Source organism: Telopea speciosissima, chromosome 6 (assembly GCF_018873765.1).
Source record: "Telopea speciosissima isolate NSW1024214 ecotype Mountain lineage chromosome 6, Tspe_v1, whole genome shotgun sequence".
NCBI classification, from domain to species: Eukaryota; Viridiplantae; Streptophyta; class Magnoliopsida; order Proteales; family Proteaceae; genus Telopea; species Telopea speciosissima.
In genome coordinates this window covers 40,615,953-40,629,505 of record NC_057921.1, presented here as the reverse complement: position 1 = coordinate 40,629,505, position 13,553 = coordinate 40,615,953, and the positions used below count along the sequence as shown (strand labels likewise).

The window sequence follows — 13,553 nt, the reverse complement described above, 5'->3', positions numbered from 1 at the left end:
CTCGGTCCATTTTCCAATTAAGATACCTGCTAAATTCTAACATAGAAGTAGCCAATGCTTTTCCCGTACCCTTCTTCCTATGATCTTGAGGTGTTCTATCTAGCCTCCTCCGCTTGTTTGCAGTAGGAGTCACTTCTTCATCTCCGTCAGTTTCTTCTATATCATCTAAATCTACATAGTGGAGGGATCCCTGGGTATGAGGTAACTCATCCTCAGGCTCATTAATGACCCTAGGAGGAATGTCGACTGTAATTTGACTCGCTCTTGTTACATCGTACTGAAATTTGCATAAACATAACTAAACGGAAGAAGTACTATAATAAGGTCCTTACAAGTAACAAGAAAAGTACTATTCATTCACTTGACTGGTTTCATCTCAAGTGAGTTTCTTTCTACATCTGATGCTTTGTTGAAAGGCCAAGGCTTGAAACCTCTCTCCAGCAATTTCTCGACCTCCTCAAATTGCAGACCTTTGGTCTCTAGTACATTGAAGTAGATGAACACTAGACCCAAAAAAGCAAAACCACAAAACAGGAGAAATGCGTAGGCCGAGCCTAGAGGTTGAGTTAAAGACAAGAATGATATACTAACGATGAGGTTTGATACCCAGTTAGCAACAGCGGCAATGCCTCCGCAAAATCCTCTATATCTCACTGGGTATATCTCTGAGTTTACAACCCAAGGGAGAGTTCCCATCCCAGGTGAATGACAGATAATGTAGAGTCCCAAGCCCACTAATGCCAAGAATCCAAATCTGCTTGGACATCCTCTTGTGAACCATTCACCATCATATTTGCCTTGGCATGAATTCTTTGTTCCACTGTTTGAAGCCAAACATGCACCAGGTTGAAGCTGAATTCCAAGTGAAACCATGAAAGTAATGTTTCAACTAGAATATGATATCTCTTAGGTAGAGAATTTAGATAATCAAATAACTGAAATGGATGAAGAGTACTTATATGATTGCCTCCTCTAGCACAGAACGCACAGTCTGTAGATCCTTTCAAGCAAGTCATACAATTCCAAGTTGATGCATCTAAGGCTGTAAGGTAGTTCGGACATGTACTATTTGCACCAAATTTGGTAGTCAAATCTAACTTACTAACTGTAGGAGCATGGGTAGCAGCTAAATTGAACACAACAAATAGCACGAGGAGCCAAAAAATGATTCCCAACAAACTGAGAAGCAGCAACTTCCTCCTCCCAGTTCTATCTACAAAGAATATACTAATAATGGAACCCATAGCATTGAGACCGGAAGTAATAAGAGAGAGAGCCAGAGCTATCTTATTGCAAGCATATCCAACCAATTGAACTATGGTGGGACTATAATACATGACACTGTTGATTCCAACAAACTGTTGAGCCACTTGCAACCCAACACCAGCAATAAGCCCTCTATGGACAACCACATTACCCCATGCTTGACCAATTTTACTGAATAGGTTACCATCACCAATGCTGCTCTCCTGAGCTATTTCATTTTCAATAGATGCTCGTAATGCCTCCACTTCGTTGTCAACTTCGTCTCCAGGATATAGTTTTCTCAAAACGTCTATGGCTTCCTCTTTTTTGTTCTATTTTTTCTATGAGAATAGGAACAAATTGAGAAATTTTGTTAGTAAGAGCCTCAAGCTAGGGTTTTCAAATCTTTCTTTTGTATGGTGAGAATAGATTATATCTTAAGGTAGAGGTAGACTAAAGCTTTTAAAAACCTTTGTGCAGACCTAGTCTGAAAGTTTAACACAGAAAACAACCATGAAAGATAATTTCCAACAATACCTGTTTGTAGAGCCACCTAGGGGACTCTGGAAGGGACAACATCAATACAAATTGAACCAGAGCTGGAATTCCTGCCACTCCAAGCATCCAACGCCAAGTTCCATCGACCTGAGATTGAAAAAATATAAAATAAAAAATCTTAAACTAAGTAGGAGATATGATCATCTTCTTTTAACTTAAATGTTATAGAATTACTACACCAAATGTATGTACCCTTGTGAAGGCGAGATTTATAAGGTATGACAAAAATTGTCCTCCTATAATCAACAAACCATTCATGCTAACAAGAACCCCTCTAATTCTAGCAGGAGAAGCTTCTGAAATGTAAAGAGGTGCAGTCATGGAAGCCATTCCAACTCCCAACCCAACAAAAATTCTTCCCAAGATTATAACTCCAGGACCAGGTGCAAAAGCCATGATTATTGCACTAACAAAGAACAAAATGCCTGCTCCCAAAATTGACATTTTTCTTCCAAACCTATCATTCATCCATCCACCAATTCCAGCACCAAATATTGCTCCTGCTACTGCCATGCTCACGATTACTTCCTATTGATGAATATATATATGTAAGAATTAGATGTTAAAAAGGGGAGGGGGAGGGGCATAATTCCATTATATTTTGTTCAATAAATGTGTTGTGAAGAAGGAATAGAAACTCTACACTCTACCTGTAAAATTGTTTTCTTGTCATCTGATGGAAAGTCATCTCGAATGTAAGGAAGTGCACCAGAGATAACTCCTATACACCAATAAGGGAAAAAGAGGGGGGGGGGGGATTTTCGTAAGGGAGTTAGTTAGTTGGAAACTCTTATCAATTCATGGAGGATGATCTAGTTCACGGTATCGGTCACCCCGATAACGATACATGTCAGCCGCATTGGGCTGTATTGATACATTCTTACCTGTGTCATATGTTGGTCAAACAACGGTCCAGGGATCAAACCATGGTTCCCTAGGGAAACCAATATACAGAAAAATTAGGGTTTTGCACACCCTGGGTTATCCCATGGTGTCCCATGGGTGCCCCATTAAATTTTAGGATTTTCCATGGTCGCCCATGGGAACCCTGGTACATCCCTATTAGGGTTTCTCCTTCCCTATTGTGTCCCATAAAATTAATTATCACAATAGGGACGGAGAAATTCGTCTCTAGTCCATCACATGGCAAGAGGGATCCATCCCATACTTGAATGCGCAACGAAAATTAATCGATTCTAGTTTCTTTCGCATCCCATAAATATTAATAATCAATGAACAGAAGGAATTAATAAAGAACTACTAACCTGGTGAGCCTCAAGTGTTGCTCCTCCACTAGACAGTGGTTCTTCCTCCTGTGAGGGCTCCAAGCAAACAGATCTGAACCTCCAATGGTGCTACCAAGGTTCTACACGCCAATCCTAGATGCCCTCAAACTCCTCAACACAGATCTAGGGTTTCACAAACCCTAACTCTCAAACACAGGTGAGAGAAGCAAGAAGAAGAAGAGAGATCACAAGAGGGAGAGAGAGAAATCAAAAACGTAGGAGAGAGAGTGTCTGCTCCAAAAACATGGAGAGCTACCCTCTTTTGCATTTTATGATCCCCTATTTATAATAATAGGGTTTAATTAAATCCTAGATAGATTTAATAGAGCCCTAATGAGAGTCTGACTCTCTCTCTCTCAGTCTGGCAGTTCTGTTTAAACTCAAAGTGCTGCACAGGTGAAGAAGCAGAATCTAATAGGGAAAGTATTAATTAGATTCTTTATTTAATTATTAATGGATAATTACAATTAGCACCAAATCCATTAATTAAATAAAGAGCCAATTAAATTAGTAAATTCCAAATAACTCCCTATATGGTAACAATTTATCATATACAACCCCCCACTAATCAACACCATCATAATGGAATCTAGGGCATGTACACATGTACTGCCAAACCCCAATCCATAGTACATGTCCATATAAGAGCATCTGTGCATTCGATCGGGTCGCGCAAAACTCGATAAAACACTTTATTTGAAATAAGTATAAATAATGTATCATTTTATGTAAAATAAATTTTGCAAAACCATTTCCAAAATGGTACTGGATCCAGATTCTGATCCGACCATGCACAGACAGTCTCTATCTTGGTGTTCCCCAATCGGGCAGTGGTGACCGTGTTGGATAACTCCTTCACTCACAAAAGTATTCACGCATTCCCAGAACACCGGCTTTAACTTGCTTGAGTCTCAATCATTGATGAACCAAAGAATGCGATCACACTTTGCAGTGACAGGGTTCCCTTAGGTACAGGGTATCGGTGACACATGTCTATCCCTTCCTACATCTGGCAGTAATACATGAGGGAATCGACAAAGTAGATTCTTTGCCAATGCACACATCAAACATGTGAGCACTCGCATTTATACCCTGACATCACATGTCTAGGCATACCCAATGCGACGACCATATGATAAGGGTGCCCAGCCCAAACCCTAGTCACGACTACCATTTTAAGTATAACTTGCGGACACATAATGCTCAAAAAGTTTATATCGCATGTGACAATATTAAACTAAAATGTATAAATGTTCAATATAAAGGTGAACCGGGTTGAACCGGATCGAACCGGGTTTGATGGACACACACTTGTCCAACAATCTCCCACTTGTACATCAAAGCCAATTCCCCATACATTTTAAACTCATGCCCTCCATGTGTTTCTCAAACACACCTGGTGACAAACCCTTTGTCATGGCATCTGACATATTTTTAGTTTTGTCCACTTTGGAGATACTCACGTCACCCTGCTGGATAATCTCTCTGATGAGATGATACTTCCGCTGAACGTGCTTATTCCTCTGATGAGCCCTAGGCTCCTTAGCTTGTGCAATGGCCCCTCTGTTGTCACATAATAGGGGAATAGGGCCCTTGACAAGATCAGGGACTACCTCCAAATTTGATAGGAATTTCCTCAGCGAAACACCTTCTTTTGCTGCATCACAAGCTGCAAGGTATTCTGCTTCAGTAGTAGAATCGGCAATAGACTTTTGTTTCTCACTCCGCCACACAATGGCACCTCCACCCATTAGATATACCATCTCGGACGTGGATTTTTTGTCATCCTTGTCAGTTTGGAAATCCGAATCTGTGTATCCCAATACTGACAACTAATCAGATCCAAAAAACTAAGAAATATTCCTTAGTCCTTCTCAGGTACTTGAAGATATTCTTGACAGCACTCTAATGCTCGCGTCCAGGGTTAGATTGATAACGACTTACCATACCTACTGCATAGCAAATGTTCGGCCTCGTACACAACATAGCGTATATAAGACTCCCTACTGCTAAGGCATAGGGAATCCTCTTCATCTCTTCAATGTCTGTCTGAGACTGAGGACATTGAGATCTGGAAAGATTGACTCCATGTCTGGAGGGAACACTTCCCCTCTTGGAGTTCTCTTTACTAAATCTGGCCAGGACTTTGTCTATATAGGTAACCTGTGACAAACCTAGCATCCTTTTCTGGCGATCTCTTACGAGTTTAATCCCAAGGATATAGCTAGCTTCACCAAGGTCTTTCATCGAAAACGTTGTGGATAACCACTATTTTACTGATGAAAGAAAATCTACATCTTTACCAATCAGTAATATGTCATCTACGTATAAAACAAGAAAACATACTGCCCTCCCACTGATCTTCTTATAAACGCATGGTTCATCCAAGTTTTGATCAAAACCAAACGATTTGATTGATTGATCAAACCTGATGTTCCAGCTCCTGGAAGCCTACTTCAGCCCATAAATGGACCTTTGCAATTTGCACACCTTTCTTTCTTCCGCCAAGGAAGAGAACCCCTCTGGCTGTTTCATATAGGTTTTCTCTTGAAGGAACCCATTTAGAAATGCAGTCTGCACATCCATCTGCCAGATCTCATAATCAAAGTGTGCTGCGATAGCCAATAAAATCCTGATGGATTTCATCATCGCTACTGGTGAAAAGGTTTCCTCATAGTCTATACCCTCTTTCTGGGTATAGTCCTTTGCCACTAGTCTCGCTTTGAATCTTTCGACCTTTCCATCTGCGCCCTTCTTCCTCTTGAAGATCCATTTGCATCCAATTGGCTTGACGCCAAGTGGTGGATCGACTAGAGTCCAAACCTTATTGGAATGCATCGAATCAATTTCAGAGCGCATTGCCTCTAGCCACCTAGTGACATCAACATCCTTTTGAGCCTCAAAGTATGTCATCGGATCATCATCCGATTCAACCGATACCATGTGGAACTCTTCCACAGTTTCCTCTTCGGTTAGAAGAGTTAGCCTGGTGGGTGGTCTAATAGTCCTCCCACTGCGTCGAGGTTCCTTAGGTGTTGGTATTTCAGCGGGTATGTCAGTTGGTCTCACTTCTAGAAGTGCCGTTTCTGAGCCATCTGATAGCTTTTTTATGACTACTGGTTTGGACCTCTGGGTCATCATTTCTTCCTCCAAAAATATGACATGTTTACTTACAATGACCTTTTGGTCCACTGGATCATAGAAATAATAGTCTATCGTGCCTTTGGGGTAGCCTAAGAAATAGCATCTCAAAGTCCTGGATTCCAACTTGTCTGTCTGTTGCTTTCGCACATGTGCTATGCAACCCCATACCCTAAGGTGTTGAATACTGGGCTTTCGCCCTTTTCACAATCCAAAGGGTGTCTTGGCTACAGACTTAGATGGAACCCTATTCAAGATATATATCGCCGTCTCTAAAGCGTACCCCTAGAAAGAAAGAGGCAACTTACTATAAGTGAGCATCGTCCTGACCATATCCAATAGGGTCCGATTGCGTCATTCGGATACACCATTTTGTTGTGGTGTGCCTAGATTAGTTAGTTGACTAACTATCCCTTAAGATATGAGATGTTCTTTAAACTCATCCGATAGATACTCCCCTCCACGATCTGATTGTAAGGACTTGACGCGTTTATCGAGCTATCTTTCGACCTCGGCTTGGAATTCTTTGAATTTATCAAAGGCTTCTGATTTCTTATGCATCAAGTATATGTAACCATATCTAGAGTAATCATCGGTGAATGTGATAAAGTACTCATACCCATATCTTGCTTGTATGTTTATGGGTCTACACACATCAGTGTGTATCAACTCCAACAAATTTGTGGCTCTAGCACCTTTATTGCTAAAGGGTTTCTTGATCATTTTGCCCTGAAGGCATGACTCACAGGTGGGGAATGGTTCCACCCTCAGACTCTCTAAGGGCCCATCCCTCACCAATCTACTGATTCGGTCCACATTAATGTGACCAAATCTTAGATGCCACAGATATGTTGAGTTCACTGGAGCTGCTTTTCGTTTCAAATCAACATTTGAAGCAACATTCGTTCTAATAGGGCAATCTAGAAAATTCAAACCACTTTGCATATATCCGGATGCCACAAAGGAATTATTAAAATGAATAATCAATTTAGAATTAAAGGAAAAACTATATCCGTCCAAAACAAGTTTTGAAACTGAAAGTATCTTCCTTTTGAAAGAGGGTACATAATAGCAATCCTTTAAAACTAAACTAGCAGAACTAAAATTTAAAATAAAAGTTCCCACAGCCAACGCCATGGTCTCAGCTCCAGTGCCCATCTGAAGACACACTTCATTTCTTTCTAGGTTCCTTATCTCCTTGAACCCTTGCAAATCATTGCAAATGTGAACAGTGGATCCACTATCCACCAACCAAGAATTGGTCGGTCCAAAAGATAAATTAGACTCCTAAAGAACGTGGACATCACATGTACCTTCTTTAGCAGCCTCTGTTTCATCCGGCTTCTTGTCTTTCAAAGTTGCCAGGTAAGCACGACAGTTTCTTTTCCAGTGACCCTCCTTCTTGCAATAGAAGCACTTGCCTTTGCCTTTATTGTCAGACTTCCCACCCTTGGCTTTCAGGGTCTTACCCTTACTTCCCTTTTTCTTCTTCTTCCCATTTAAAGAAGGCTTTGCCTCAGTTGCATTGACCTTGGCCTTGTCCTTTTTCAAGGACGCTTCAGCCTCTACCAGTGCATTAGCAAGCTCGGTGAGCTCCATCTCCTTCTTGGACATCTTGTAGGACATCTTAAAAGGTGCATAGGCAGAAGTGAGTGACGCTAAGATCACATCAGTCTTGTATCGTAGGCTGAAATCAGTCCCCATGAATTCCAGTTTTTCAAAGAGATTGATCATTTTCATTATATGATCCATCACTGGAGTCCCCTGGGACATCTTGGAGTTATGGATTTGACTCACCGCATCAGAATGTGTGTGTGTCAACTGCCTGTTGAACAATTCAGCAAGCTTATCCATTTTACCCCCAGCAGTGCGTATATCCTTGACTGAGTCTACAACTGACTTTTCCAACGATCCTAGGATAAAGAGTGATGCCTTGGAATCCCTCATGAGGAACTCTTGTATCTCTTCATTTGCCTCAAAATCGTTCAGGTCGGGTTGAGGAGGAACTTGTTCATCTAGAACTGGGTACAGTCCTTCAATAGTCAAGAGCAACTTAATACTCCGGTACCAACCAACATAGTTTGTACCATTAAGTTTATATTCACTAATTAGTCATAACAGGTTGGAATTAACGGCAGCCATCGTATATTAATCTACACATGCACAAGTAAATAACCACATGCTAATTAATGACCATTGAAAATAATAAATTGAGCACACACATCAATGATTTTTCATGATTTGGGTTTTCCTCATAACCCAAAAGATGAATTGGATACTTACAACCCTTGCATGCATAACTTACCCTGTCGGGAGTTATTATACACACCGTGGTAGTGTGGACTAAGCTGTCTGCCTCATGGGCTTTCAATATTTTTGGCCACCTGGGTGCCATGTCCAAATCCTGTCGGCTGACACACACCCAAGTCATGTACTTACCTATCACATTAGTTAGAATCATGGAATCATGAAAGATGGCCTACTATCACAGTGCCCTCTCACTATCCATACCCTAACGTATCTCGATAGAGGTAAATATAGATAAATGTGACAGTGGTCCTAGCAATGTCCTATCGGCGTATGCGGGGCATATCACACAATCTCTGCATTTATCTTCAATAGGAGGCCATGGACATGTCTACCGATTAAGACTAGTCCATATCATACATGTATTATGATTAAAGAGGGATTAAGCAACCCTCACATACATATCATGGATGGAATAAAATAACATAATTAATCAACATTAATTAAAAGTGATTATGGGATGATGGCATTTTTATCAGAAGCAATTAAAGAACCCTCCCAATAAAAATAAAATTAATAACTTTGGGTGCATTTATCATGCCATGGATGCCACATCTCGATCATCTCCTCCGCCCGATCACGTCTTCAAAGTAGGTGACTTGCATCTCCATAAGCTTTGAGCGCCACATGTGGATCACCATCTACATGCCCTAGGAGTCCTAACTCCTATAAAATTACAATTTCCATAATAATAAAGAAACCCCGTATGGAGAAACCAACCCACCATTTAGGCTGCCCATGGGGTGGAGTACATTTGTTTATAAAAAAGATAGGGGGAGAGAGAGAAAGAGGGAGAAGCATCACATCCACCCATAATCCTATGTATCACATACATAAACAATCCATCTATTTATTAAAATGCCATTCCCATAATCACATCATAATATAATTTCATGCATGGGCATTAAAGCAAGTAAACCAAAAATTAAAACATGGATTCCTTCAATTATTGAACCACCACATCGCATGTGATAACATGTATCCAAGCCCATAAAATAAAAATCGCATTTTAATTGCAAGTGGGTAAAGAGGGAATCTCTTCACCCATCATCATCCTCAAAAAACAAAACAAAATAATAAAATTCTGTTTTGAAAAATCAAAAAATTTTTTTTTTTTTTTAATTGTTAAACTGGAGGGAAAACAAGGGGGTGCATGCAGCCCACTTGCGCAGGCTGCAAGCACTCCCTGCGTAGCCCGCAAGCCCAAGGCCCACGGGCAGTAGCCCATGGCTGAGCCCGCAGGCCTACTGCCCATAGTCTATTGCCCACGGACCGCAACTTGTAGGCTGCAGCCCGCAGGCTTGCTGCCCACAGGCAGCAGCCCTAGCTTGCGCACATAGGCAGGAAAAGGGGGAGGGTGTGCGCATGTGCATGGTAGCGTGCGCCCCCCCCCCATATAACCATGATAAAAAAAAATTTAAAATTAAAATTTAATTACATCATGCATGGATACATGTTACAATAATTGGAAATAACAAACAAACCAAATCCATCATCACATGAGTAGGTTGTTACCCTAACAACCTTGTAACTACCCATGGGCACAAGGGAAGGTTGTTATAATAACCATAATTTTAACCACCCATGTGCAACTTGCATCCCACTCATGATAATCATATTAACCATTAATTATTCAATATTCATGGGTGGGAAAGGTGGCTCTGATACCACACTGTTGGTCAAACAACGGTCCAGGGATCAAACCATGGTTCCCTAGGGAAACCAATATACAAAAAAATTAGGGTTTTGCACACCCTGGGTTATCCCATGGTGTCCCATGGGTGCCCCATTAAATTTTAGGGTTTTCCATGGTCGCCCATGGGAACCCTGGTGTATCCCTATTAGGGTTTCTCCTTTCCTATTGCGTCACATAAAATTAATTATCACAATAGGGACGGAAAAATTCATCTCTAGTCCATCACATGGCAAGAGGGATCCATCCCATACTTGAATGCACAGCAAAAATTAATCGATTCGAGTTTCTTTTGCATCCCATAAATATTAATAATCAATGAATAGAAGGAATTAATAAAGAACTGCTAACCTGGTGAGCCTCAAGTGTTGCTCCTCCAATAGACAGTGGTTCTTCCTCCAGTGAGGGCTCTAAGAAAACAGATCTGAACCTCCAATGGTGCTACCAAGGTTCTACACGCCAATCCCACATGCCCTCAAACTCCTCAGCACAGATCTAGGGTTTCACAAACCCTAACTCTCAAACACAGGTGAGAGAAGCAAGAAGAAGAAGAGAGAGTGTCTGCTCCAAAAACGTGGAGAGCTACAATCTTCTGCGTTTTATGGTCCCCTATTTATAATAATAGGGTTTAATTAAATCCTAGATAGATTTAATAGAGCCCTAGTGAGAGTCTGACTCTCTCTCTCTCTTAGTCTGGCAGTTCTGTTTAAACTCAAAGTGCTACACAGGTGAAGAAGCAGAATCTAATAGGAAAAGTATTAATTAGATTCTTTATTTAATTATTAATGGATAATTATAATTAGCACCAAATCCATTAATTAAATAAAGAGCCAATTAAATTAGTAAATTCCAAATAACTCCCTATATGATAACAATTTATCATATACAATCCCCCACTAATCAACACCATCATAATGGAATCTAGGGCATGTACACATGTATTGCTAAACCCCAATCCATAGTACATGTCCATATAAGAGCATCTGTGCATCCGATCGGGTCGCCCAAAACTCAATAAAACACTTTATTTGAAATAAGTATAAATAATGTATCATTTTATGTAAAATAAATTTTGCAAAACCATTTCCAAAATGGTACTGGATCCAGATTCTGATCCGACCATGCACAGGCAGTCTCTATCTTGGTGTTCCCCAATCGGGCAGTGGTGACCGTGTTGGATAACTCCTTCACTCACAAAAGTGTTCACGCATTCCCAGAACACCGGCTTTGACTCGCTTGAGTCTCAGTCATTATTGAACCAAAGAATGCGATCACACTTTGCAGTGACAGGGTTCCCTCAGGTACAGGGTATCGGTGACACATGTCTATCCCTTCCTACATCTGGCAGTAATACATGAGGAAATCGACAAAGTAGATTCTTTGCCAATGCACACATCAAACATGTAAGCACTCGCATTCGTATCCTGACATCACATGTCTAGGCATACCCAATGCGACGACCATATGATAAGGGTGCCCAGCCCAAACCCGAGTCGCGACTACCATTTTAAGTATAACTTACGGATACATAATGCTCAAAAAGTTTATATCGCATGTGACAATATTAAACTAAAATGTATAAATGTTCAATACAAAAGTGAATCGGGTTGAACCGAACCAAACCAGGTTTGATGGACACACTTGTCCAACATCATAGCCAAAGAGAAGACCTCCAATGCCAGCAGACAAGGGAAGACGCATGATAAAAGGCTGCTTCCATGTTGTTGTTAAGCACTCTATGTACTCTGTTGCTTCAGCTTTGTGAACCGCTCCCTCAACCATGTTTGATACAAGTGAGGACTTCTTAAAGGCTTTATTTTTTTTGGTAAACAAAAGGCTCGATCTATCTTCTAGTATTCGTCGTATTCATCATTCAGAATCAAGTCGTAGGAGCTTTTGGTTTGTAAATTTCTCTAGCAAAATTTTCTTCTAAATTTTTTTCTCTTCTCTTCTCTTCCCTTCTTTTCTTTTCCCTCCAGTTGATGAGTATATTGGGATAGTTGGGATGTTCAGCAATGATATGTAAATCTTGGAGAAGGGGGATCCCTTTTATATATATTTTTGTGGCCGAGAACATTGCTTTCCCCACGGGTTATCCTATTTTAGATATCATTTCTACCGTTTTATAAAAGATGAGACAGGTAAGAAAGCAAATCCGGATTAATCCTTTTAACTACAACACTCCTGTTACGGTGGAAGGCTGCCATGTGCCATTTTCTAAATTGAATACTTTATTTGTGATGTTGCGGTCGTTCCGATTCTCTGTTCTAATCTTATCAAAAATTTACCCAAAAAACAAAAAAAAAACTCTGTTCCATTACAAACATCCATTTATCTTCTCCTTCATACCCAAATGAAAATGGGAAAGCTGAACTCTGTTCTATAAGTTCCAGTCCGGATCCTCTCCAACTAAAGAGTAAAATAGACAAAATGAAAATGGGAAAGCTGAACTCTCAAACCCTAATCCTTTCGCCTACCGGGACTACAACCTCAGGCAACTCGAGCAGCGACGACATGCTACTCTGGTGGTTGTGACAACAACGTCTTTCCTCGGATTCTAGTGGTAGGTATGCTGCGGTTCTTCTTCTCTTCTTCATTGGAATCTGGTTTTCGGACTTTCTCCTCCCTCTTCTTTTCTTCTTCCTTTGACTAGGGTTGATCATATTTTTTATTTCCTTTTCTTTGTTTGCTTGAATTTAATCTCTTATCATACCCATTTGTGTCATTGCATATGGGGTTTCTCTCTCCTTTTCTTCTTCATTTATGTGGTGAAAGATTGGAACCTTGAAATGAAGGTTGCAGTGTTAAGCGATTGGGAACAATTGGGTACTTGTTGCTCCGATGCATGCAGTTATGCGTTTTCTCTCCATTTCTTTTGTATATTCATTCTAGGTTTCTGTCTGATTTTGTGAAACATAGTTGTATAGGAGCAGCCAAGGGGTTTCAAGTATGAGATATTTGATGTATGAACGATGATGGGAGGGAGATACCGTGATAGAAGACGATGAATATTGATGTATCGAATTCGAATAGGATAAAATCCGAATATCCGATGAATTAATCGAATTCGAAATCGGAAGAGATTTTAGATTTCTAGCGGATTTCGAAATGAATCGAATAATATTTAGATCAATCGAATTCAAATATGAAATTGTCCTATCCGATTCGAATTCAATTCGTTTACATCCCTACCCCTGGCCGATTTCTCTCTTTCTTTCTCAGAGTATTGGATGTCATATTCATGATCGTTATCATGGGTCGGATTAAAGATTCAAAGAGTTGCATTCTTCAATCCCTTTCGTTGCTCAAGCGAGGAAGTACTA

The 13,553-nt window shown here is 40.4% G+C and overlaps 1 pseudogene; it reads right to left on the bottom strand.

Annotated features, from left to right (window-relative positions):
- Positions 1 to 322: 322 nt before the first annotated feature.
- Positions 323 to 12,015, bottom strand: LOC122665131 (annotated as a pseudogene).
- Positions 12,016 to 13,553: the final 1,538 nt, after the last annotated feature.